Below are 26,479 nucleotides of genomic sequence, written 5' to 3'. Positions count from 1 at the left end.
TCTCCTTACCTCCTACTTTTTAATTATGCTCCATCCCTTTTCCTTTCTCGACTTTTCTTCCTCTTCACACAAAATATTTAATATAGTACGAACTCCGGCCGCACTCTGTGTGTAAGCAGCACCTGGGGGCTTCCTATAGGGAAGCTAAAAATAATTACTCTAATGGCTTTTCGCCCATCACATGTGCATTTCTTTTCCACATGTGCCTTTTCTTCACCATTATATGCATCGATATGACTTAAGATGTGGCCAAGCTGGGTTGCCTGGCTCTTGTGTTTATGCCCTACCTTCCCGTTAATTCGGCTAGGGCATAAGGGGAGCACCTCTACGATTGTTACTGCCGGTTCAACCGGATGTGTACCTCAGGCTGGGTGAAGCCGAAAGCTAGTTTCCTTAAGAGAATATTCGATCGGTGAACAAAGGATGTATCCATTTATTACAACGTAAATCCCCAGAAGTCTTGTATCCTGCGCCATCATTCGCAGTTCGGACATTTGCATTGTCGCATGCGTACCCAGGAAAAGGAACCCCTAACAGAACTATTCTCCCTGGAAGATGTTTCTTACTATCCATGTAATATAACATAACTAGTTGGGTACTTGTCTGTTCAAGAACTTATGACCCCTACGCCTTGTTTCCATGCATACCCCGGTTTTGTATGGCTGAGTGGGTATTCGGACACACCCTAGATTGTAGTATCTGGGGGCTGAAGCGAAAAGGTCTGCCATGACAAATGATTTTAATCTAGCTAGGGGCTACTTATGTCCATCGAATTACATAGTCACTTGGACTGACTATATTCCTCCTCTATACCATCCAACAAGCTATCTAGCTTACATTCCTGTTGAGAATACTTTGCGGCTAACGCCACCTGGCCATATACCAGACTCACGGTAATTTCTTGCCCATCTGGCCCTACCGGTCCAACTTCGGCCATATGGTTTGGATCCAGCTTGGTGTAGCCCGTCTTCACCATAGCCCACGCTTCTCTTGCACCTTGCCGGTAGGCTGACATCTTCCACAATGGGAAGGTCCGTCGTGCTCCTTGAAGCATGTCCAGAAGCTCCCCCATGCCATTCGGCAGGAAGCTTGATGGCCACAAGGCCTGAGCAACACCCTGCATCGCCTGTCGAGCTTACTCGTGCAGTTGTGAGAGGTCTTGTAGTAAATCGCCTGCAGATGCGGGCATCTCCTCCTTAGGGCGACCCATTAACATTCCTACAAGCAAAACTCTTTCAATATACTTCCTCGCCGAATTATGCTACAGTTCGTCTAGGCACTTACCATAAATGCCGCGGTGAAGCCTTTTGTTCTCCTTGACGGAGTCCGCTAGCTGCGCGCGGACATCTTTCAATTCCACATCCAGCCGAACATTGGCATCTTGAAGATTATTCTTCTCCTGCTTAACTTGCGTAAGAATGCGCTCGCCAGCCTTTAGCTGCCTCTGGAGATGCGACTCGTCATCCCTTCCGCCCTCCGGATTCACCCCGGGGTTATCTGCAGAATTTTCTGTTAAACTCGTCATACCAGCCACTTACTAACTGGTGCATTTTCGTACAATCAAGATAAATGTTACCAGATGAGGCCTTCTGGGATTTCTCTAGCTTGGCAACCGTGGCCCTCAGTTGGGTCTTGCACCCCTCCAGCTCCCGAGACAATTGCTCATTCTTATCTACAAGAACTTGCGCATAAATTGATCCTTAAAACAGTTGTTCCAACCATTTCAAGTCTCAGGGGCTACTGCTATACATGCTTATCAAACTTTCCTACCCATATATCTTTGGTATACTGGTCTGTCGCCCGGGCAAGCCCGCCTTGAGCAGCTCGGACGTATGCGTCCCCCGAATTGAAAGCATTAAATGCTTCTTCGGAAAAGATGTTGTTGCGAAGCATGGCCCGTCAACGCCGGTGATTCATGGAGCTCTCTACTTCGGAATTCGCAGCGGAGAGCATATCTGCGTCCTCTGTCGGAGGACTATGCGGCATCGGCCCCACGTCCGCCTACTCTCTAGAAGCCGGTTCTGGAATCCGATTGGTGGAGGCGTGATTGGCAGGATCCCCGGATATAGTCCGGATACTCCTCTTCCTTCCAGGATGTAAAGGGCGCTGTTATACTTCAAATACAATAATTACATGACAGGTTTTTGCCTTACCTCTATAGCAGCGTTTTGTCCCTAACCGCCTTCCTCTTGAGCCTACCCAATCCGGATGCCTGTGGCTGACGGGGCCCTAGGGGCTCGGCCCTGCGCTCCGACCGTCGTCTCTGCAAAAACACGACACTTCAGGGGTAAGGCATGACATCAGGAAGGAGTCCTCTTCGGAGGATAGAGTCTTCGGCTTGGCTTACACGCGACGTAGGTAGCAGTCCGGGATAATCGGCAGTAATAGCCACTGAGGCGCCATCACAGCTCGCCCGATAAAATATCCCATTGACAAGCTCCACAGTCATATCCAGATCTTCTTCAAGTCCTGGATCCAGGGCCCTTTCGGGGTCCTCTGGCTGCGGGGAAGGGCTAGAGATTCCTTCTACGGACCTCCTCAGTTCCTGCTCGGAAATATCGAGGCAGGTAATCTTAGCGAAGAACGCCACAATAAGTGAAGCGGGAAAATGAATGACGACTTACCCAGTTTGGGGGATTGTACATGGAGAATCTGTCCCGCGGTTTGATGTCAAGGAAGTCTTCCTCTTCTCCTTTGTATAAATCGGACATAATCCTTTCCAGAGCAGTGGCGGAGTCCGGACCCTTACGACCACAATGGGTGGCATCGTCTTCCCCGTTGAAATGCCACATGGGATTGCCCCGATATTGAAGCGGTTGCGCTCCCCGCATTATGCATATTGCCATAACCTCGACTATCATCAGTCCGGATTTGACCAGCAACTTTATCCTGCTCATCAGGAAGTGTATCTCCCTGGTGTCCTCCTCTTGGGGGACTCGGGGGCGCCAGCTTAGACGTGCCCTCGACGGGGCGTTACTGAACTTGGGGAGACCTGTCCGGACTAGATCCGGAAGGGGAACGTCATCAATGTAGAACCACTCCGAAGGCCATTTCTCTGGTGCCTTTTTGGGAGTGCCGGATAGGTATCCGGTCTCGGCGATACGCCATACTTCGGCCCCGCCCACTTGGCATAGGGACTCTCCCTGGTCGCAGGGAACAAGGCAGAACAACTTCTTCCATAACCCGAAGTGAGCCTCGCAGCCTAGAAATAGCTCACAAAGGGCGACGTACCCTGCTATATGTAGTACGGATGCTGGGGTAAAGTTGTGCAACTGGAGGCCGTAGAACTCCAGGAGCCCGCGAAGGAACGGGTGGATAGGAAACTCGACGGCCCTTAATAGATGCGGAATGAGGCATATTCGCTCCTCTGGAGATGGATTAGGAGATCTCTCCGCTTGTTCCCTGCCATTATAGGTGGCTATTACGGCTCAGACGGGGAGCATGAACGCCGGTGGGAGAAACCCTTGGGTTTGTAACTATATCAAACAACCATGAGGAACTGAACACTCTTCCCAGTCCCCCGGCTTGGAGCAAGGGGAGCGAGCAGAAGAGCTGCGACGACCGACTATGTTGGAATGGTTTTTTCAGGGTGCTCTGTTGGATGCTTGCTCGAGGCAGAAGAGTGAGGTTTGGATCTGGGAATCCCCATCTCTTCAAATGGACGGCTAGCCCGAAGGATGGGGGGGGGCAAATGCAAAAATGCCTCGACTCCTCGCATTCGCTCGACACGTGGAAATGGTCATTATTGAGGCACTGAAGCCGAGGAGTACAGCATTGATGAGAAGCCGGACACTGTTCGTCGTAATAGGTACATTGGAGTATTCAGAGATGGAACCCGCCTTGCAATGCCGAAGACAAGATTGCGCGCCGGACTCATCGTCATTGAAGCCTGGTTCAGGGGCTACTGAGGGAGTCCTGGATTAGGGGGTATCCGGACAGCTGGACTATATAGATCGTCCAGACTATTGGAGCGTGAAGATACAAGACTCAAGACTCCGTCCCATGTCCGGATGGGACTCTCCTTTGCGTGGAAGACAAGCTCGGCAATCCATATATTGTGTTTCCTTCCTTGTAACCGACTCCATGTAAACCCTAGCCCTCTCCGGTGTCTATATAAACCGGAGAGGATGGTCCTTAGAAGGCCGATCACAATTACAATCACACCATCATAGGCTAGCTCTTGGGGTTTAGTCTCTACGATCTTGTGGTAGATCTACTCTTGTACTACTCATATCTTCAATATTAATCAAGTAGGAAGTAGGGTATTACCTCCATCGAGAGGGCCCGAACCTGGGTAAACATTGTGTCCCTCGCTTCCTGTTACCATCAGCCTAGACGCACAGATCGGGACCCCCTACCCGAGATCCGCCGGTTTTGACACCGACACCAGCGCCTTACAAGGCGCCGAAGAAGGAGGCCAAAGAGAAGGCCAAGGAGACCAAGAGTGGTCTCCGTCATCGCGGCACTTCGGACACGAAGTCCGAAGACTCCAGTGACCCTCCATCCTTCCGGAGAGAACGAGGAGGAGGAAGGGGACGAAGAGGAGGAAGAGGATGAGGAGGAAGAAGAGCCCGAGTCCCCTACGAGGGGGAGGAAGAAAAGAACAGCCTCCTTATCCTTAGAGGCAGATTCGCCTAAGAGGGGAAGAACATCCGTCCCTGAGGCGTCCACCACGGCTACCGACAGCAGCCCGGAGGAGGATCCCAGTGCCCAGCCCCTGGTACAATCGTAAGTGCACAAAATCCGAACATATTCATGCATCCAGAATTTTCTAGAATGTAGTATTCTGATTTGCACCGTGCTTTTTACAGTCCGGCGAGGTGTTCGGCCCAACAGGCCTCATCAGAGGACTCATTAGGTTCTGATGCCCTGGAGAGTGAAACACCTCCCAGGGCCCCCTCCCAAGAGCCTGGCTGTGACACCAAGGTGTCGTCAAAAAGGGACCTGAGCCAGGGGGCGTACCTGGAAGACCGGATGCGCGGGAGCGGCAGTTCCCATGAATGTCGACGGTGAGGGTGGTCATGGATCCGGCCCGCAGTTGGACACAGTCCTGGAGGCCCTTAAGGCTCCGAGATCAGGCAGGCAGCCCCTCTTGACTGGAGGGGGCGACCCTTCTCCGCCTACGGCCTTCGTCCAACCGAAGGCATCAAGCGGCCTATCCATAGCACTCGAGAGTGCGTCCAGTATTGATGAACACCATGCCCTTATGGGCGTGGTGATAGAAAAGATTCAGGTCGCCGAGAGCGGACTGAATCAATCCTGCGTCAGCCTTATAAAAGGCTTGGAGGTATGTATAGAAAACTGTCACAGTATAGATAGTAGCCCCTGATACACTGTCCGAAGAGGACAGGAACCGGACAGGGGATCATCTTCCCGTCCGTAGGAGACCTAGGTAATGACGTATATATTTTATGGATCAGATTTCTGCGGCGACTGCCTCCTCCCATGCTGCGGAAGTGTCCATACTCAAGCAGAGTCTGGTGCGGGCCGAGGAGGAACTCGGCTGAGTGAAGAAGTAGCTGGAGGACCAACAAGGTATGTTTGGAAACTTTTAAGTTTTAGCACAAGTAAGTAGTTGTGACTATCTTAGAGTATATATATCGCGCACTCCAGGGGGAAATGCCGAAATTGAGGCTCTCAAGAAGGGTGTTGCCTTGGCCGAAAAGAAAACGGCCACTGAGCAGGCTCTCCGTGAGAAACACGAGGCGAGGGTCGTGGAAGCTGAACGAGAGCTTCAGGAGGCCGTAGGGAGAATCGAGAGTTTGGGGCAGAGTTTATCATTGAAATAATCCAAACTCGCCCAAGCTGTCTGGACCGCGACTGAGGTTCGGGAGGAAACCCAGGCTGCGTTGAAGGATATTCAGGAGGCGCGGAAGATTGCGGCCGGTAGGGGTTTTATATTTTTGTTCAAAGAGCCTTACGCTTTCACAGGGAAGATTCATGGTGACCCATTGAACCTTAATTTTTGCAGGAGCGTTCGCGGATTTTCCATGCAGCATATCTGATGCTGCCCAATTCTGCCGAGTTGAGAAGAAGGAAACTACGGAGAATCTCTTCTGGTCGTAGTATTTGGCACCGAACTATCCGGTGCCGTTTGTCGGCCAGCTAAAACAGCTGATCGAGCTGCATCAGGCGGCCGAACTAGCCATGAAGGACTTGGTTATCCGGCTGTGGCCCGTCGAGCCCATACTGAGCAGTTTCTTTGCGCTCGTGAAGCGGATTGGGAGGGCCTGCCCTCGGCTAGGCATCATTAAGCGGTCAGTGTGCATAGAAGGGGCGCGAATGGCATTTGCCCGTGCAAAAGTGCACTAGGGGAATCTTGATGCTGAGAAGCTGATGACCGAGGGGCTTCCGAAGGGGAAGGAGCACCGCAAGCCTGAACTATATTATGATGGCGTCCTAAAAGGCGCCCGCCTCGTGGCCGAGGAATGTACGAAAGACATTATTTTTCCCTGAAAGCAATTGTGCTATACTTTGTAAGGAAAAACAGAGTCACTTATATGTAGGTGCCTGTTATGTGTAAATTTTATTCCTGTGCGGCCGTTTAATATGTTAGTCTTGAGAGTTGGCCAGTCGTCGGCTTCTGCCCCCACGTAGGAACTACGGTGGTGTTCGGGATACACTTGAATACTCTTTGTCCCATTCTTGGGTCCATGGAGGTGTTCAGCACAGCGAACCAGGCAATTGGACTATAAGGCTTTATTACTCTCACTTAGCCATAGGATTTCGAGTATGGGCGACGCAGCCCCTGGTGTTCGAAAGACCGCACACGGGGCTCTAATAGCGCTGATCGGTGGAACGATCCTTCACATGCTGCATTTTATTATGGCATTATGCGGAATAAATCCTTAAAGATTTGACAGCCTCTCGAACAGCTGACCAACTCTCGCCTTATCATGACAGTCAGTTTTCGGCTTTCTCTACTGAAGTGTTCGTCCGGCAGAACCGGGACACAATCGCAGTAGTTCTCCTAGCTCTACCTTAGCCGATATTGCGGAACGTAAGGTACCAAAACATGGGAGCCGGGCAAACCCAACCAATGACCCAAGATATGATTCAAAGCTGATGCATATAATGTTATAAGTTCGGGGTGTCGAACAACCGAGAAGGTGTTCGGACTTTAGACGCCGTAGTACGGGTGCGAGGAAGCCCCTGACATTTTGAAGGCATAACAAGATGTTCGGATGCCGTTATGACAAAATGTCGTTAAAAATAGCAGATAAGCGTCAAATGACTCCACATGCTGTATTTAAGTGATATGTCTATGCGTATGGGTATGGTGCATGTTATAAAAGAGAGGCATGATGGCAGAACCTGTTGGGGCCGGGAGGTGGTCGGATGTGCGTGGGTCCGGATGAATATCCGGATTGTGTTCAGGTGGGGTGGGCATCCCCCCTGTATGCGTCCGAGCTGATTCCAAGATGCCAGTCCAGTTGTGCGCGAGGGTGAACCTGCAAATAGTGCTTAAGAGGCATGTGTGAGCATTGGCTGAGCCGTGGATGTGACCCATCCAGCTTATGCTGAAGGGTCTATATGAGCTATGATTAGGTTGGGGTATCCTGAAGTAGTTCAGACTCCCTTGTCAGTGTCCGGGAGTTCAGCTATCGAATCTAAGTTTGATTGAGAAAAAACCGTGACTCGCTGCTTCAGTGATGAAAGTAGCCAAATATTCTTCGGCGTAGAGGCGAAGCTCGGTCTTGGCCGCATTTGTGACTTCATCACGTGGGTCTTGGGTGGTAATGCGTCGAGTCGCAGTGTATCCTAGCGGTGTTGGGTAGCTCCTGCCTAGGGGTGTTAGACCGAAAGTGGGTATGACAGTTTTGGCTATCCGGAGACCAGCTCCGGGGTGGCGGGGCCTGGATGGCCATCACGCCTATTTATGAAACTCTATAATGAGTTATTTGGTGAGTCTGATCCTCGAGTTACTGGTCCCTGGACTTGATTATCCGGGCTTCTTCATTCTTCTTCCGGTGCCGGCCTGCCGATTTGTTTAAAGACCCAGCATTCTCTATTTGTATGATTGGCTGATGCTCCTGGGGTACCATGGATTTGACATGGTCGGTCAAGTATGCGGTTCAAGCTGGAGGGGCCCAGATTAAGGTGTTGAAGTCTCTTTTCCCTCTCAACGGTTTGAGGATTACAGGCTCCTATGTTGATCGCCGTTCCCCGGGCGCCATTCTTTGTCTTGGGACGCTTATATTTGTTGTACCAAGGTTTGTAGACTCTGTTTCTGTCCGCTGATGCGTCCGGGGTACTTTCTATGTTGATGTTTGTTATGTAACGCTGGTCTTGTTGCAGCCCCTTGCTGCAGTGTGCTGTCGGCCGGGTGTAGGCATGTGTTTGATTTTCAGTGCCGCCTCCTCCAGTTGGGGTAGTAACCTGCGTTTTGGGTAGTATTTTGTTCGGCATGTGAGTCCGTATTCTTCGGCTGCCCGGGCCTTAGTCCGTTTGTCTGTGAGCAGATCTTGGTCAGCTTGGAGCTGCTGCTGCTTCTTCTTCAGGCTTCTTGCAATGGCTATAAGTCTATGCTTAAAGCGCTCCTGCTCTATGGGATCCTCTAGTACACCGAATTCGTCGTCACCAAGGCTCACCTCGTATTCGGAGGGAGGCATATAGTTATCGTCCTCCAAGTATCCGTCCGTCGCCTGTTTGTCTGGGCTAGCCAGCCCGTGTTCCCGTTCAGCTTGCTTGAAGGTGGGTTGATCAGGATCGTATTCCTCTTCGGCACCATGTGGCTTTTCTTCTCCAGTGCCGGTATTGTTGTGGCGAGGCTTGGGGCGGTGCCGATGACGCCCATGTTTTTCTTTTTTCCCCGAGGGGTTTTCTCCCGCTGCCTCATCGCCATTAGTTTCTTTGGGAGTATCCACCATGTATATATCATATGAGGAGGTGGCAGTCCAGCGCCCTGTGGGCGGTGGTTCCTGTTCTCCTCCAGCATCATCGTCTATACCGTTGATGTCTTCCGAGTCGAAGTTAAGCACATCGGTCAAGTCATCGATTGTGGCTACTAAGTGGGTGGTGGGTTGGAAACGAATTTCTTTATCGCCAGCTCCCCACTAGAGCCGGACATAGTTCGGCCAGGAGCCTCCTGACAGAGAGAGAGACCTTAAAGAATCTAGCACGTCTCCGAAGGGTGAGTGCTGAAAGATATCCGCGGAGGTGAACTCCATAACTGGAGCCCAGTTAGATTCAATGGGCATGAGTGCGCACGGTCTGGAACACACTGCCAGAGATGAGTCTGGGGGTCCGGAGGCACATATCCTTTTAGGAGAGGAGTCTGTGTTCGGCTCCAACGCCGAGGAGTGTGCGGCCTCCGGGGCGGGGTCCATCCACCCGTCCTTGGAAGGCACGACCTGCTCTGGAGCGATGTCCAGAGCGGTAGCAGGTGCGATGTTCCGAATATTGTCCAACTGCCGATCTAGGTCGTGCACGTCGTGATTGTTCGGTGCTCCTGACACAGGTCCGAATCCATCGAAGATCAAGTCTCCGCAGATGTCGGCGTTGTAGTTTAGGTTTCCAAACCCGACCTGATGGCCGGGGGCGTAGCTATCAATATGATCCAGATGGCCAAGCGAATTGGCCCGCAATGCGAAGCCGCCGAACACGAAGATCTGTCTGGGGAGAAAAGTCTCGCCCAGGACAGCGTGGTTGAAGGTTGGAGAAGCCATCTAACCTTGTAGCGACGACACAGAGGAAATCTCAATGAAAGCACCAATGTCGGTGTCAAAACCGGCGGATCTCAGGTAGGGGGTCCCGAACTGTGCGTCTAAGGCTAATGGTAACAGGAGACTGGGGACATGATGTTTTACCCAGGTTTGGGCCCTCTCGATGGATGCAATACCCTACTTCCCGCTTGATTGATCTTGATGATATGAGTATTACAAGAGTTGATCTACCACGAGATCAAAGAGGCTAAACCCTAGAAGCTAGCCTATGGTATGATTGTTGATCCTGATCGTCCTACGGACTAAACCCTCCGGTTTATATAGACACCAGAGGGGGCTAGGCTTACACAGAGTCGGTTTACAGAGGAGGAGATCTACATCCGGATCGCCAAGCTTGCCTTCCACGCCAAGGAGAGTCCCATCCGGACACGGGACGAAGTCTTCTATCTTGTATCTTCATAGTCCAACAGTCCGACCAAAGTATATAGTCCGCCTGTCCGGATACCCCCTTATCCAGGACTCCCTCACCCCCTGCAAACTTGCTTGAGACCCGTTCGAGCCAAAGGTAAACCAGGTCAACTAACTCGTCACGGGGTTAGCGGCCCAGCATAAAGACATGCATGGTATTACATCCACAAGCGTGCCTGAGACAATCCTTTTACACGAGGGGCTTCCCCTCCCAAAATGCTCTTACAACCTTCAGGGCCAACCCAGGCTCTTTCTGTGCAGGGTAAACAACAGAGGGGGCATAGGATCAATCGGACATGTCGCTCACTGCGTCCTCTAGGATGCCTCCGGAGGCGTCGCTGGCGTCACCACGCCATCGCTATCATCACCATCACCATCATCAGCGCCTTGCTCGCTGCCATCCACCACGTCACCTTCATCCGCAGCCACGACCACGCCATCATCATCAGAAGTGAAGGCCCTAACGAGGGCGTCCACATTGTCGTCTACCCATTGCGCCAGGTTGCCCCAGATGTCTATGGGCACCGGGGCGATGATGGCGTCAAAGTAGAAGTGGGGATCTTTGTCCTGAAGATGGTTGAAGACATGGGAGAATGCACGCCCGAGCAGGACTCGGCTCGTCTCCTCAACGAGCTGGCGGGCCCTGTTGGAGAGATTCTCCAGATGCGTCACCACATCCATGAAGAACTGGAGATTGCCGGCGTAGTTGGTCACGTGAGGCTCCTCAGCAGCCGCCTCACAGATGTGGCCCAGGGCCGCATTGGCCCTTTCCCTGAGCGTTCGGAGCATAGGACCATGTGCATGCTCCAGAGTCTGCCGCTGGCGGATCTCATCCTCGTTTCGCCACGCAACAGCCTCGGCATCATCGACCCTCCATTGGAGAAGAAGCAGCTCGGCGCGGGAGGAGGCGAGTTCAGCCTGCACCGTGCCTAAAGTGGCTGCATTGGCCTGAGCAGGCTGTGCCGCTTCAGTCAGCTTGGCTCTGAGAGCAGCAGCCCTGCCCGCAGCCTTGGCCTTGACCAACTCCAACCTCTCTTCATACTCGCGCTCAAGACCCAAGCGGGCTTTGCCACGCGGCGGTTGATCTCTCCTTGGACCCGGGCCTCCCGCGCACCGACATCATCCTTCGCCTGGGTCACCTGGCGCTCCCTCGTCTCCAACCACTCAAGATCAAGGTTGCACTTGGCAGCCTCTAGTGTCAGCGCTTCCTCACGCCTCAGGAGCTCCTCCTCTTCAACGGGTGCTCCCTTCAGTGATGCAAGGGCAGACTTTCGCAGTTCCACTTGCTGCTCCAGGGAATTGCACCAGGCTGGGAGCTCCCTCGCGCGCTTCTCTACGACCTCACGTCATCGGTCTGCCTCCTGGGCCTCCTCGACGGCTTGGGAGTAGGCCTTCCGCGAGGCCTCCAGAGATGCTTTGGCCTTTGCGTTGTCAAGATCATGCTGATGACGTGCAAGGCTGATGACCACCTTCAGTCCGCGCCTCTCCTCAGCCAACCGTAGGCCTTCGGCTTCAAGACGCGCATCCTCGCCCGCGAGCTCCACACCGAGCCGGCTCACCGCATCAGTCGCCTTCTAAAGAAACTCTCGGCGGACAGTGCTACGCTCCCGCGTGCGCCTAAGCATGTCGTCAACACCATCCTCCACCATCGGTGTCGGCGGAGGGCCCTAAAGTGGCTCGCCCCCTCTTGGCAGGGGGCTGGGGGATGGTGCCCCGATGACTCCCGGACGGGCCCCGTGCAGGACCCAGCGCAGCGTCGATCTGTCCCCCGAAGAAGAACCCAAGATCGAATTCAACCACTCGCCTTCCACAATCAAGGGAGGAGCCCTGGACAAGCTAGACGTGTCCTGGAAAGCTCGCGAAGAAAGAGCGGCGGGCGCACAACATCAAGGCACACCGTGGGATGGCCCGCCCCTCCAGCCGGGCTCGCGTCAGGGGTAGCGCTCAGGCTCGGGGCGCTCCAGGTCAACAATGAAGACGAAGCCTGAGGAGACGACACCTTGGCCGGCTCCACGGGCTCGGCAAGAGGGATCCTGAAAGGCCACAATCAGTGAAAGAAACAACAAAGCGAGGGATTATGAGGAAGAGAGGGCTCACTCGTCCGTGGCCAAGTACTTCCTGCACTTCAGCAGGCGGCAAGGGCGATCATTTGCCACCCGAAGCCTCCTTCCTCTTGCAGCGGGCGGCAAGGGCGATCATTTGCCACCCGAAGCCTCCTTCCTCTTGCGGAGGGCCTCGAAGTCTATGCGGAACCGGCCCAAGCCCTCGACACAATGGCCGGTGCGCGGTGTGGGAGAATCATTAAGGTGACTCGCATCAAGGGCGCTAGGCCGGGAAGAGCAATTAGGTACCACCTCTTGGAAATGAGCCGAAGCCTCAGGAGTTTCGGCCTCGGGGGCTACAGGCCGCGTCTCCTCGTCATCCACCACTCCAGGACGAGCTTCGGAAGGTAATACCTTGGGAGCCCCACGCAGCGTCAGCGCCTCGACATCAGACCCCCCAGCCCCCGGCTGAGTGAGTCCTGGATAAGGGGGTATCCGGACAGCCGGACTATATGCTTTGGCCGGATTGATGGACTATGAAGATACAAGATTGCAAACTTCGTCCCGTGTCAGGATGGGACTCTCCTTGGCGTGGAAGGCAAGCTTGGCGATTAGGATGTAGATCTCCTTCTCTGTAAACCGACTCCGTGTAACCCTAGCCCTCTCTATATAAACCGGAGGGTTTAAGTCCATAGGACTCAACAATAACAACAATCATACCATAGGCTAGCTTCTAGGGTTTAGCCTCTCTGATCTCGTGGTAGATCAACTCTTGTAATACTCATATCATCAAGATCAATCAAGCAGGAAGTAGGGTATTACCTCCATCGTGAGGGCCCGAACCTCGGTAAACATCGTGTCCCCACCCTCCTGTTACCATCAGCCTTAGACGCACAGTTCGGGACCCCCTACCCGAGATCCGCCGGTTTTGGCACCTACATTAGTGCTTTCATTGAGAGTTCCTCTGTGTCGTCACTATAAGGCTCGATGGCTTCTCCAACCTTCAACAATTCCGTCTAGGGTGAGATTTTTCTCCCCGGACAGATTTTTGTGTTCGGCGGCTTCGCACTGTGGGCCAACTCGCTTGGCCATCTAGAGCAGATCGACAACTTCGCCCCTGGCCGTCAGGTCAGGTTCTGGAACCTAAACTACACTGCCGATATCCGCGGAGACTTGATCTTCGACGGATTCGAGCACATGTCAGGAGCGCCGAACGATCACCGTGCGCATGACTTAGATCTGCCGTCGGACAGTATTCAGAATATCGCACCTGCTACCACTCCGAACTTCGATCCGGAGCAAATTGTGCCTCCCGAGGACGGGCGGATAGACACCGCCTCGGAAACCGCACACCCATCGGTGTCTGGGCCGAACGCAGACCCCTCTCCCAGGGAAATTTGTATCTCCGGAACCCCGGACCTCTATCCGGGTGTGGGCTCTGAACCGCGTGCATCCGAACTAATCGAGTCCGATTGGGCTCCAATAATGGAATTCACCGCCGCGGAGATCTTCCAGCACTCCCCCTTCGGTGATGTGCTAAATTCGTTAAAATCTCTCTCTCTCTCTCTCTCTCTCAGGAGACTCTTGGCCGGACTATATCCGACTTGTGTGGGATACGGAGGACGAAGAAAATCGCAACCCACCCACCACCCACTTTATAGCCACTATCGCTGACCTAACAGACATGCTTGACGTCGACTCCGACAACATCGATGGTATGGACGTCGATGCAGGGGACGACCTGGAACCACCGCCCACGGGGCGCTGGACTGCCACTTCATCATACGATGTCTACATGGTGGATACGCCAAAAGAAGAGAATGGTGACAAAAAGGACACAACATAGGATAAACCCCCCGGACAAAAGCAAAAACGATGGTGCGGGCGCCGCTCTAAGTCCAGTCACAGTAAAGATAGCGATAACAACCCAAAAGAGGAGGACACTTCGGTTGACTCCGAAGGCAACAACGACCATAGGGACCCAGCAATGGAGCAGGATAAGCCAGGTCACGCCGAACACATCCCGGAGCAGACGCCCGATCACAGCGATCTAGAGGCCGTACTCATCGCACTGCCTCCAAAGAGGAGTACAACCTGGTTGATGATGCATTCATCATCCCGGAAAAACATTTGGAACAGGATAACCTCCGCAAAAGCTCCTGGCCACGGTGAGGAGCCTGAAGAAGCAGAAGCAAAGGCTTAAAATCATGCAGGATACGCTCAACCGAAGATGGAACAAGGTGCTGGACACGGAAGGAAAATGTGGCGACGATCGCCACACTAAGAGCTACCCAAAGTGCAAACTGCTACCCGAATTCAACGACGAAGCCGCAGCGCCCATTCCGCCAGAAAACAATACAACCACTAGGCCGGACCAACCACCTCATGGCCGCGATAGAGCAGCCACAGATACCACACACGATTTATGAGAGCTGCTGGACAAAAAGGCCAGTGCGGCCAGATCCATCTACGGGTCCAGAGGACAGGCTCCAACGCGGGATAATGGTCACCACAATGATCATACTGATCGAACACCAGTCCGGAATCAACACCGGGAGCAACAGCAGCCAACAGCATGCCGCGGCACGGCTAGATACAGAGGGGCTGTGCACCCCCTGTGCTTCACCGATGAGGTGCTGGATCATGAATTCCCACAAGGATTCAAACCCGTGAATATAGAGGCATACGACGGAACAACGGATCCCGGGGTCTGGATTGAAGATTTTATCCTTCACATACACATGGCTCGTGGGGATGACCTCCATGCCATAAAATACCTTCCCCTCAAGTTAAAAGGACCAGCTCGGCACTGGCTGAAGAACCTCCCAGAAAACTCAATTGGAAGTTGGGAGGAACTTGAGGATGCTTTCACGGCAAACTTTCAAGGAACCTATGTCCGACCTCCGACTGCAGACGATTTAAGTCACATAATACATCAGCCCGGAGAGTCAGCCCGCAAGCTTTGGAACAGATTCCTCACTAAGAAGAATCAGATTGTCGACTGCCCAGATGCCGAAGCCTTAGCGGCCTTCAAACATAGTATCCGAGACGAGTGGCTCGCCAGACACCTCGGCCAAGAAAAACCAAGGACAATGGCAGCCTTAACAAACCTTATGATCCACTTTTGTGCGGGCGAAGACAGCTGGTTGGCCCGTAGAGGCACCAGCGACCCGGGCACATCCGAAACTCAAGATGGCAATGGGAAGCCACGGCGCACTAAGCACAAGCGTCGGAATGGCGATAGTCCAGACAACATGGCGGTCAACACCGGATTCAGGGGATCTCGACCAGGTCAAGGAAAGAAGCCATTCAAAGGCAGTAAAGAGGGACCATCCAGCCTGAATAAAGTCCTGGACAGACTATGCCAAATCCATGGCACTTCCGAAAAACCTGCAAATTATACCCACAGAGAATGCTGGGTCTTCAAGCAGGCTGGAAAATTAAACGCCGAACACAAGGGAAGAGACACACCAAACGAACACGAGGACGAGCCTCGCCAGCCGAACACCGGGGGCCAGGAAAAATTCCCACCGGAAGTCAAAACAGTAAACATGGTACACGCAACTCACGCAGAGTTCGTAGTCCCCAAATTCAATTCCTGGGCGGCTTGCCCGATCACTTTTGATCACAGGGACTACCCGGCCGGTATCCGGCATGGAGGATTGACTGCCTTGGTGCTCGACCCAATAATTGATGGATACCATCTCACACGCGTCCTAATGAATGGTGGCAGTAGTCTTAATCTGATATATCAAGACACCATCCGCAAGATGGGGATAGACCCATCCAGAATAAATCAAAATAGCGCCAACTTCACTAGGGTGATACCAGGCGTCTAGGCCCACTCCTGGGGCTCCCTCGTATTAGAAGTAACGTTCGGTTCTCCCGATAACTTCAGAAGCGAGGGACTAATCTTCAACATCGCTCCTTTTAGCAGCGGTTATCATGCATTACTGGGAAGAATGGCCTTTGCTTCCTTTAACGCAATACTGAACTACATCTGCCTTAAAATTAAGATGCTCGGTCCACGTGGCGTCATAATGGTCAGCAGAAACACTGAGCAGTATTCGGCAGCTCCGGCAGCCGGACTCTAGGTGGCCTCTCCCACTAGAACGCATGATCAGTCGTTCAGACCACGGACACGGCTAGATGAGTCCGATGCACCACCATCAACAACAGCCCGGATAAACCCTAGCTGGGTGTTGTACATATATCCCCATAAATGGTAATAGGGACTATCAACACATAACAAAGCCCACAATTCGTCTTGCCTCATTAATAGGCAAATATCTCGTATCTCAAACATCCATCGAGAATAACTAACTTCTTGCACGCTTACTCTCCTTTTTTTCACGAGTTCTCATTTTTACAGACATCAGTCGTGCGACACCCTTCCAGGATACGGCACAACAGAGACAAAGGAATAGACAGGGCCCCGCTCAAAGGTTTCTCTTTAGATTAAGCCCCTGTGTAAACCTTCTTTACTGTCTTTTGTTGCTTGACATCCCATGGGTATTTTGTATACCCATAAGGGATATTGGCGTTATAGGCTTTTCGCCACGACAGATCACTGCACATACCTGGAATTACAGGGTCAAGGGCGTTACTCAGCCCAGTATATGTTAGAAAGTCCAAATACCTTCGGGAGTGTTCGGCGTCGCGAGTTTGGCCTTATATGCATTAGCTCCGAATCATGTCTTTGGTCAAATGTTGGGTTAGCCTGGCTCCTGGGTTTGCTGCCTTACGTTCCGTTCAATCGGCTAAGGCGGCCAAAGGAGAACTACTGCGATTGTGCCCTGGTTATTCTGGATGAGCACCTCAGTAGAGAAAGCCGAAAACTGACTGTCATGATACAGCGAGAGACTGGTCAACCACTCTAGGACTCATCAGAATCTATAGGATTCCTCCGCATTAACGAAGAACCAGTTTCCCAGTCAAGTACACGCACCGTATCCGGATGCACGCGGAAGTACCAGGGGCTACATAGTAGCCCCACCTTTCAACTCCTATGGCTAAGTGAAAGCGTTATAGCTATATAGTTCGGTTGGCTGGTTTGACATGCGATCACCTCCTTAATGGACCAAGATGTTGGATCAAGTGTGTTTACGCCTTTTCTTTCGAACACCCCCGCATTATATGCGTAGGGGCTAAAGGCAACGACTGCTAACTTTCACGTTATATGCATACGTAAACAGCCACCAAGGAGACATTAGAAGACTTTTAGGCAAAAGTACAAAAAACAGCCTTCAATAATTGTTTAAAATCAATACACTTGTCACTCGAACATGACATTTTTCGAGCACTGAGCCTCTATTCTATGGGCACCTTCTATGACCTGCTCAAAATAATGCTCGGCTGGGTCTTGGCTTCCTGCCAGACCCCGGGTTGCAATGCTGGCGGCCTCCATTTCCGCCCAATATGTCTTCACACGGGCAAGAGCCATCCGCGCACCCTCTATGCACGCCGACCTCTTCGCGGCATCGATTTGCGATCTGGCGCCAAACAATTGTTGCACCAAACCAAAGTAGCTGTCCGGCTTTGATCCCCTCGGCCATAGATGGTCTATTACAGACCTCACTGCAAGGTCGGTCATCCTATGGAGCTCCGCTATAGCAGCCATATTATCACTCAATGGCAATGAGCATGATGGAGCACTAAATTGCGACTAGAATAGCCTCTCCATTTCATTATCTTTATGATCCTTGAATAACTTGGTCGCATCAGCCGCACTCTTCGCCAAGTCCGCATACTCATTTGCGGTGCTCCATAGCTTATCCAACGGAGCATATTTGGGATCTAAAAACTTCATCCACAGCAAATAAGGATTTCCAGCCGCAATTTCTCCGGCTTGACAAAGTTCCTCCCGCGCGTCTCTAATTTTAGAGCGCATCTCCTTAGCCGAATCCAGCGCCTTCTTCAGGTTAGCCGCCTTCACCCGATTCTCCTTCTCGAGGAGCTCATATCGGCCGGCGGCGTCCCTCAACTCCATAGCCATCGCGACTACCTTTTCTTCGCTTTGGAGATGAGCGGCCTGTTTGGCTTTTAAGTCTTCGGCCACTTTTAGAGCAGCCGCATTGCTAACCCGGGCTTGTTCCTTGGCTAGGGCAAGCTCCGCCCCCAGGGCCTCAACGGCAGCAGCTCCGCCTACAGCCACATTGCATCATATTAATATTGCAACCTTCTTGCAATTTCCTAAAGCAAATATGGATATAAGAGCGCATACTCTGCGACTCCTTGAATCGCTTGTTTACAAGCGTGACGTCGGCCTCCACCACGTCAATCTATCGCCTCAATTCGGCGCATTCAGCGGTCTGGTCTATCACCGGACCCTTAGCAACCTGCATATCAATACAAGTGCAATTATTACGTGGGAGTGTGATCCTCCGTTCCCCGCCATGGGCTGGCATCCACAGTCTCAGGGGCTACTATCTATACAGAGCGCATGTATCGCGTGCGGTGTAACCAAAAACTGCGTATTTTGTGGCTTACCTCAAAACCTCTGGGCAAGCTCCTAAAAGCTTCATTTAACCCGCTTGTGGCTGACGAAATTTTCTCCAACACCATACCCATCAGTGTACGGTGAGCCTCCGAGAGAGCAGCTGACTCCAGGAGGCCCGTCAGTGTGTTCGGCCGGACATCGGACTCTCCCGAACCCTTTTCATTGTCCGCCACAGGAGCCGAATGCGCTGGGCTCGGGGCGACCAAAGTGTTAGCTTCCGGCCCCATTGGATCTGGACTCCTCCGTGACGATACCTCAGGGTCGCCTGCCCCATGGGGCGGAGAGGTAGGTGGGGTCTCACTCTTCATCATCTCCGGAAGAAGATCCCTTGAGGACGAGCCCTGTTGAGATGAACTGCTAGCCGGACTGCAAAAAATAGGTCCCGGTTATTACCCTCAGAGGAAAAAACAATAAGCTTCTTGTTTATTAAACTGACAGATCGATGGAGGGCTGGCCCGTTAGCAGGCACTGTACGGTAAGAACGCCCTTCAGGGCAGGGCCCTTTGGTGAAGTTCTCTTCCCTTGTTTAGGTGCCCCCGTTTCCAAGTGTTCGGAAGCGACCTGTTTCTTCCCGCGGGGGGAGGAAATCTCAGATTCACCTCCCTGATTCTCCTCCTCCGTGGAGACATCAATTCCCCCGGTTCGGATGCACAATGTATGAGGCTCACTCTTGGCTTCTCCGCTCTTCCCTTCGCCTTTCTCCGATGGCACTTGTCTTAGCGCCCGCTCAAGCATCTTGGCTATTGCCGAACCGGGCGGGCCTTCGGGAAGCGGGTCCGGACACCTGATCCTCTCCATCTTACTAAGCCAATCCTGGTCGGGGACAATATTCTGAACAATGATATGACAAAGATAAGCAAAGTGTTCAGTTATAGGGTTACTTACTTGGGTATCTGGGCGATTGCAGCTCAGGCCCGCATCCTCGGTTGTGTCCGAACACTTTATTCATGGTCCGAAGAACAACTTATACATCCCTTCGGGCATCATGCCAAAGAAGTGCTGAATGGTTCGCGAACCTTCGGGATTGAACTCCCACATCTGGAGAGGCCGACGTTTGCACGGCAGGGCCCGCCGAACTAGCATTACCTGGATTATTTTGGCAAGACTAATGTCCCTCTCGAGGAGGTCCCGAATGCGGCTCTGCAGCGTCGGTACATCATTTGCAGGCCCCCAGTTCAGTCCCACGTTGGCCCACGACACCAGTTGAGGCGGTGGGCCCGAGCAGAAGGCAGGTGCGGCCACCCACTTTGAGCCTCGAGGAGCTATGACATAGAACCACCTCCGTTGCCATAGATCAGATAACTCCGGGAAGGAGCCTTCGGGCCACGGGGCATCGGTGTTCCTGCTTATTGTGGCGCCTCCGCACACTGCGTGTCGCCCCTCAATCATCTTCGGCTTCACATTGAAAGTCTTGAGCCATAAGCCGAAGTGGGGGGCAATGTGGAGGAAGGCTTCACACACGACGATAAAGGACGAGATGTGGAGGATGGAATTCGGAGCTAGATCATGGAAATCTAGCCTATAGTAGAACATGAGCACCCTCACGAAGGGGTCAAGAGTAAGGCCCAAGCCCTGGAGCAAGTGGGAGACAAATACGACGCTCTCGTTGGGCTCGGGAGTGGGGATAACCTGTTCGGGGGCAGGAAGCCTGTGCTTGACATCGGCGGCCAAATCCCCGGCCTCCCTAAGCTTCTCAATATCCTCCTCTGTGACAGAGGAAGCCATCCACTGGCCTTGATGGTCGGATCTGGACATGATCAAAGATCCGAGGTGCTTAAGCTCAGGCTTTGGGTGTTGGAACTCAGGATGTGAGAGGTGCGAGCATGGAGATAGAGGGATAGGCCTCAACTCCTTTATGAAAGGGGGGGGGGAGAATATCAAGCGTCCCCAGTGTAACCTTTTGGGACTTTCCTAAAAACACGGAGTCATGCCAACAGGCACGGTTGGATTACCCATACTCGTATTGATGAGGATCCCGTAATAAGAGGGACACGATCTCTGCTTCAACAAGACGTGCCAATGGAACCGCCTCGTAATGTGTGCGGTAGCTGGATGTAAAAAAGAACGGTTCGAATAAAAACCGAACCATGGCGTGATGTCCCACTACGAAGAGTTATCAGTAGATTAGATTCGTGGTTTATTATCCTCTCTATGGTGGTATATGAAATTTGTCTTGCAGAGCCGGACACGGTCTTTGTGTTCGGAATTTATCTTGGAAGTATTCGGAGATGGAACCCGCCTCAGAATGCCGAAGACAATCTACGTGCCAGACTCATCGTCATTGAAGCCTGGTTGAGGGGCTACTGAGGGAGTCCTAGATAAGGGGGTATCCGGACAGCCGGACTATATTCTTTGGCCGTACTGATGGACTATGAAGATACAAAATTGAAGACATCGTCCTGTGTCCGGATGGGACTCTCCTTGGCGTGAAGGCGAGCTTGGCGATTCGGATGTAGATCTCCTTCTCTGTAAACCGACTCTGTGTAACCCTAGTCCTCTCCGGTGTCTATATAAACCAAAGGGTTTAAGTCCTTAGGACTCAACAATAACAACAATCATACCATAGGCTAGCTTCTAGGGTTTAGCCTCTCTGATCTCGTGGTAGATCAACTCTTGTAATACTCATATCATCAAGATCAATCAAGCAGGAAGTAGGGTATTACCTCCATCAAGAGGGCCCGAACCTAGGTAAACATCGTATCCCCAACCTCCTGTTACCATCAGCCTTAGATGCACAGTTCGGGACCCCCTATCCGAGATCCGCCGGTTTTGACACCGACACTGGCGGCTCCTTCCTCCCTGCTCCACCACCTGAGGCAGGATCGGTGTGGGCGACCGGGGGAGCAGCCATGACAACAGGATTCTAGCGGGGCTCCACAAGGTCAATCAGGCGCAACCCCCATTCATCGAAGTGGGGCATCTACCTCACGAACTCGGTCCTGCCTGAGCAAAGATACAGGAAGGCGCCACCACGCCAGACACTACCTGGAGAGGGGTCGATAGTCAAGACCTTCAGCACCTTCCTCAATATCTCGAGCGCCAGATCCCCTTCCTGGAGCCTCATGTGGTTTTGATACCCAGCAAAAGCCCACATCGGATGGGAATGGCGCCGAAGAGGAGCAATACGGCACTGGAGGAATTCCTTCACAACCTGGGGCGCCTTCACGCCAAGCACCGTCAACCTCTCAAAGCGACACCAGATAAAAGCAAGCTGGGGGCTCGTGAGCTTCTCATGACCCCAGCCGGAGCTGGGGATAGCAGGCGATGTCGGATGCACAAGCAGGGGGCTGGGCACCCCAACATCCTCATACAACCACCGCTCACGGAACCCACTCGCAGAAGATGGAAGGCCAAAATCGATCCCCGAGGCATCCATCTCCGGCACGGCCTGGAAGCTCACGCACCCCGAGCATTGAGACGGGTCAGTCAGGTGCAGGGAAAAGAAGTGGCACAGGAGGGCAATGGGGGGAGGAATGCCCACCATGGCCTTGTAGATAAAGGTGAAGACAACAAGAAGAGTAATGGACTAAGGACCAAGATGCATCATGTGGATCTGGTAATGGGAGAGCACTACATTGAAGAAAGCAGAAAAGAGGGGGAACCAGGCCCGCCCACAGGGCGTCAGCGAAGAATCGGACCTCTGTGATGATCCTATCAAAGGAGGCATGGGATGCGGGCCAGGCCATCATCCGCGCGCACTCGTTGAAGCTGGAAGCGAGGGCAGAGCGGACCTTGTCCAAGGCTTCCAGATTGAGTATGAGCGGCTGGTCAATGGCGGGCGCAGCTGTCGGAGGCGAGCGGGACGAAGGCGCGGGCTTCTTCCTCTTTTCCTTTTTCGTTGGCGCCATGGAAATGGAAGGGGGGAGAACTCGAGTTGGATTGGAGGCGGAGGTAGGAGCTCAAGGAAGAAGGAAGAACAGGGAGCACGCGAACAGCAAGGAGAGAATAACTATGTACAACCTCGAGTCTGCCTAGCCAGGCGGGTAATGAGGAGCGTGGGGAAGCGGAGACACCCATGTCCGATCAATCGCCACGCGGCGCCCAAGGCCGCAGGCTGTTGGGGCCCGCGGCGCTCCGCACTTGCCCCTTCGCTTCCCTGCTAAGCCAAGTCCGAGCGCGCCTTGGGCCCGGGGGCTACTGTCGTTGTTCTGGGAACGGGGGTCCCCAGACTTGCCTGCCTGCGGCGTGGCTCAAGTGGTGGCCCAATGCGGCCCATCTTCGTCTGCTCAAGCTCAAGACCCTCGCGAGGGGCCAAGCCTCACGGGGAGAACGACGAAAGGCTTCCTCAGGGACGGCTGTCGGTGTCAAAACTGGCGGATCTCGGGTAGGGGGTCCCGAACTATGCGTCTAGGCGGATGGTAACATGAGACAAGGGACACGATGTTTTTACCCAGGTTCGGGCCCTCTCGATGGAGGTAAAACCCTACTCCTGCTTGATTAATATTGATGATATGGGTAGTACAAGAGTTGATCTACCACGAGATCAGAGAGGCTAAACCCTAGAAGCTAGCCTATGGTATGATTGTTGTTCGTCCTACGGACTAAAACTCTCCGGTTTATATAGACACCGGAGAGGGCTAGGGTTACATAAAGTCGGTTACAATGGGAGGAGATCTTCATATCATATCGCCAAGCTTGCCTTCCACGCCAAGGAAAGTCCTATCCGGACACGGGACAAAGTCTTCAATCTTGTATCTTCATAGTCCGGGAGTCCGGCCAAAGGTCATAGTCCGGCCATCCGGACACCCCCTAATCCAGGACTCCCTCAGTAGCCCCTGAACCAGACTTCAATGATGACGAGTCCGGCGGGCAAATTGTCTTCGACATTGCAAGGCGGGTTCCTCCTCCGAATGCTTCATAGAAGATGTTGAACACAAGGATAGTGTCCGGCTTTGCAAAATAAGTTCCACATACCACCGCAGAGAGAATAATATCTGCACAAATCTAATCTGCCGACGCATTCCGCAATGTGACATCACGCCACGGCCAAGCCTTTATTCGAATCGTTTTACTGTTCTACCTCAGCGTGTTTAGCGAGGCGGTTTCCTTGGCACGTCTTGTCAAAGCAGAGATCGTGTCCCCTTATTCCGGGATTCTCATCAATAGGGGCGTGGGTAACCCAACCGTGCCATTAACCGCGGCGCTTGGGAGATATGCGAGTTTTATTAGGCTGGTGGGGGCTCATAATTTCAGCCGCCCATATAAGGGGATAAGGATCCACCCTTTCCATTTATGCCTTCTTCCTCCTTTGCTTATCCATCCCTGCGCACTCGAGCTCCAGCGCCCAAGTCCGCACTTCCCACCTCAACCTTCTCCAATCATGTCCGGAGCGGGAGGTAGATGGATGGCCTCCTCCGTCACGGAGGGGCAACTCAAAAAGTTCAGGAAGGCCGGATACTTGTCTGACGACATCGTGCACCGGCTTCCAGATGAGGGGCAACTCATCCCCACCCCTAGGCCCCATGAGAGGGTCGTGTTTCTCCCCCATTTCCTCCGTGGACTGGGCTTTCCTCTTCACCCGTTTGTCTGGGGGCTCATGTTCTACTACGACCTGGACTTACACGATCTGGCCCCGAACTTCATCCTCAACATCTCGGCGTTTATCGTCGTGTGTGAGGCCTTCCTCCGCATCCAGCCTCACTTTGGCCTATGGCTGAAAGTCTTCAGCGTCAAGCCGAAGGTCATGGGCGGCCGCCAAGCGGAGTGCAGTGGCGCCATGGTGGGCAAGATAGCCAACGTTACATGGCTCGAGGGCGCCTTCATAGAGACCATCAAAGGGTGGCAGTCGGGGTGGTTCTATATCACCGAGCCACGTGACCCTAAATGGGCAGCGGCCCCCGAATTCCGATCTGGCATCCCCACACGGCTCACATCTTGGAAAGAGACGGGCCTATCGTGGGGTAGTTCGGCAGAGGTGACCGGACTTCAAACCTGCGTCAAAGATCTGATAGACATGAAGGTCAAACTTGTCACCGTAGTCCAGGTCATGCTTTTCCGCCGGATCCTCCCGTGTCAACGATGGGCCTTTAATCTGTGGGAATTCGACTCGGCTCAGCACCAAACTTTGTCCAGGTTCTTCGATACAACACACGAGGATGCCTGGAAGGTGCTTTTCAAGAGCTCCGAGGTCCACCCTCCCATCACCGAGGATCGCGGATTCTACGCGAAGCGCCAAGCCAGTGCGGTAAGCTTAATTTTCCCATTACGGGGTATTTGTTTTCCATAGATTTGATTCTGTGCGGGATCTAAACTCCCATCCCTTTAACAGGACTGGCAGAAGAAGGCCGGACAGATCAACTGTCCGGCTCCTTTGCCCGAAGACCCAGCGGACGCTCGTTTAACGAAGTTGCTGGTTCCGGCACCTCACGTGGTGCAGGAGAAGAAGGCCAAGAAGAAGGCCACGGGGACTCGAAAGAGTTCCCGATGCCTGGTGGTGTCGGATTCATCGCCTGACAACCCTGAAGCACCCTCCGCCTCTGAAGACGAGGAGGAGGAAGAAGAAGCCTCTCCCCCTCCAATGGGGGGAGGAAAGAAAAGGATGGCCGCCCCAACTGGGGAGGCCGGAGGGTCCAAGAAGGGGAGGACCCTTCTGCGGGACTACGCCTCCGATGCCGAAGACGGTGGGGAGGAATGGCCATCCAGGGTCAAGCCCCTAGCAAAATCGTAAGTATCCGGATACCAGAATAACTCATGGCGCTCCTCTAATGTATGGTACCTTCTGACGCCGAATTCAATCATGCAATCCGCCCAAGGCCCAGCTCGGCGATTCGTCGAGCGGCTCCCTGGATTCGTCGGATGTGAATAGCGCTTCACTTCCGACGGCCTCCTCCCCGCTCCCTGTGGATGACGCCAAGGTGGAGTCACAAAAGGGACCAGACCAGGAGGAGGTGGCCCTGGAGGCGCCGCAAGGCGACCTCCCGGATTCCAGGCCCAAAGGGGGTAAAACCCTAGAGGTATCTAAGTCCGGCCCTGGGCCGGACACTGCTCCAGAACCTTCAGTGGTTCCGGAATCCGACAGGTGACGCCTTTGTAAGAAGGGCAAGCCTACGATGCCGGCGACCTCCGTCCAACCGAAGGTGCCAGACAATTTGCTGGAGGTGCTTAACGGCGCCTCCATCGACGAGGAACACCACACTGTTATGAGTGTGGTGATTCAGAAGGTTCAGTCCGCCAAGAGCGGGCTGACAGAAGCCTGTACGAGCCTGTTAACAGGCTTTGAGGTATGTATTCAAAACATATAAAAATGTTACCGCATAGACAGTAGCCCCTGATGCTCAGTTTGGTGTTCGGAAAGAAAAGCCGAGCTGAGGATCTAAAAATATATACGCAGGAGTCTAACATAAATATGTCAATATGCAAATGTAGGCTGCGCTGCTGACCTCGGCCACACTGACTGCGGAGGTCGACGTATTGAAGCAGAACCTCGAGCGGTCCGAGAACGAGCTCGGCCGTGCCAAGAGGCAGCTCGAGGATAAGGAAGGTAAGTAATACCTTATTAAAGTAATACCTTATAGAAAGGATTTGGTTGCAAACAAAAATGACAGGAATAATGTGGGTATTGCAGGGGCCACAACCGAGGTGGTGACCTTGAAGGAAGTGGTGTCCAAGGCCGAAAACAGTGCGGCCTTGGAGCGCACCGAGCGAGAGAAGCAGGAGGCACGGGTGGCGGAGGTGCGGCAAGAGCTCCAGGCTCTCATGGAGAAACACGAGAGTTTGGAGCGTGACTCGAAGACTCGAGAGTCCGAGCTCGCCTTGGCTCTTGAGAGTGCAAAAACCACTAAGGCCGAAGCCCAGAAGGCCCTCCA

The sequence above is a fragment of the Triticum aestivum genome, chromosome 6B (assembly GCF_018294505.1).
Source record: "Triticum aestivum cultivar Chinese Spring chromosome 6B, IWGSC CS RefSeq v2.1, whole genome shotgun sequence".
Taxonomy (NCBI): Eukaryota; Viridiplantae; Streptophyta; class Magnoliopsida; order Poales; family Poaceae; genus Triticum; species Triticum aestivum.
The sequence above is the reverse complement of the archived record's forward strand: the minus strand, read 5'-3'. Positions refer to the sequence as shown.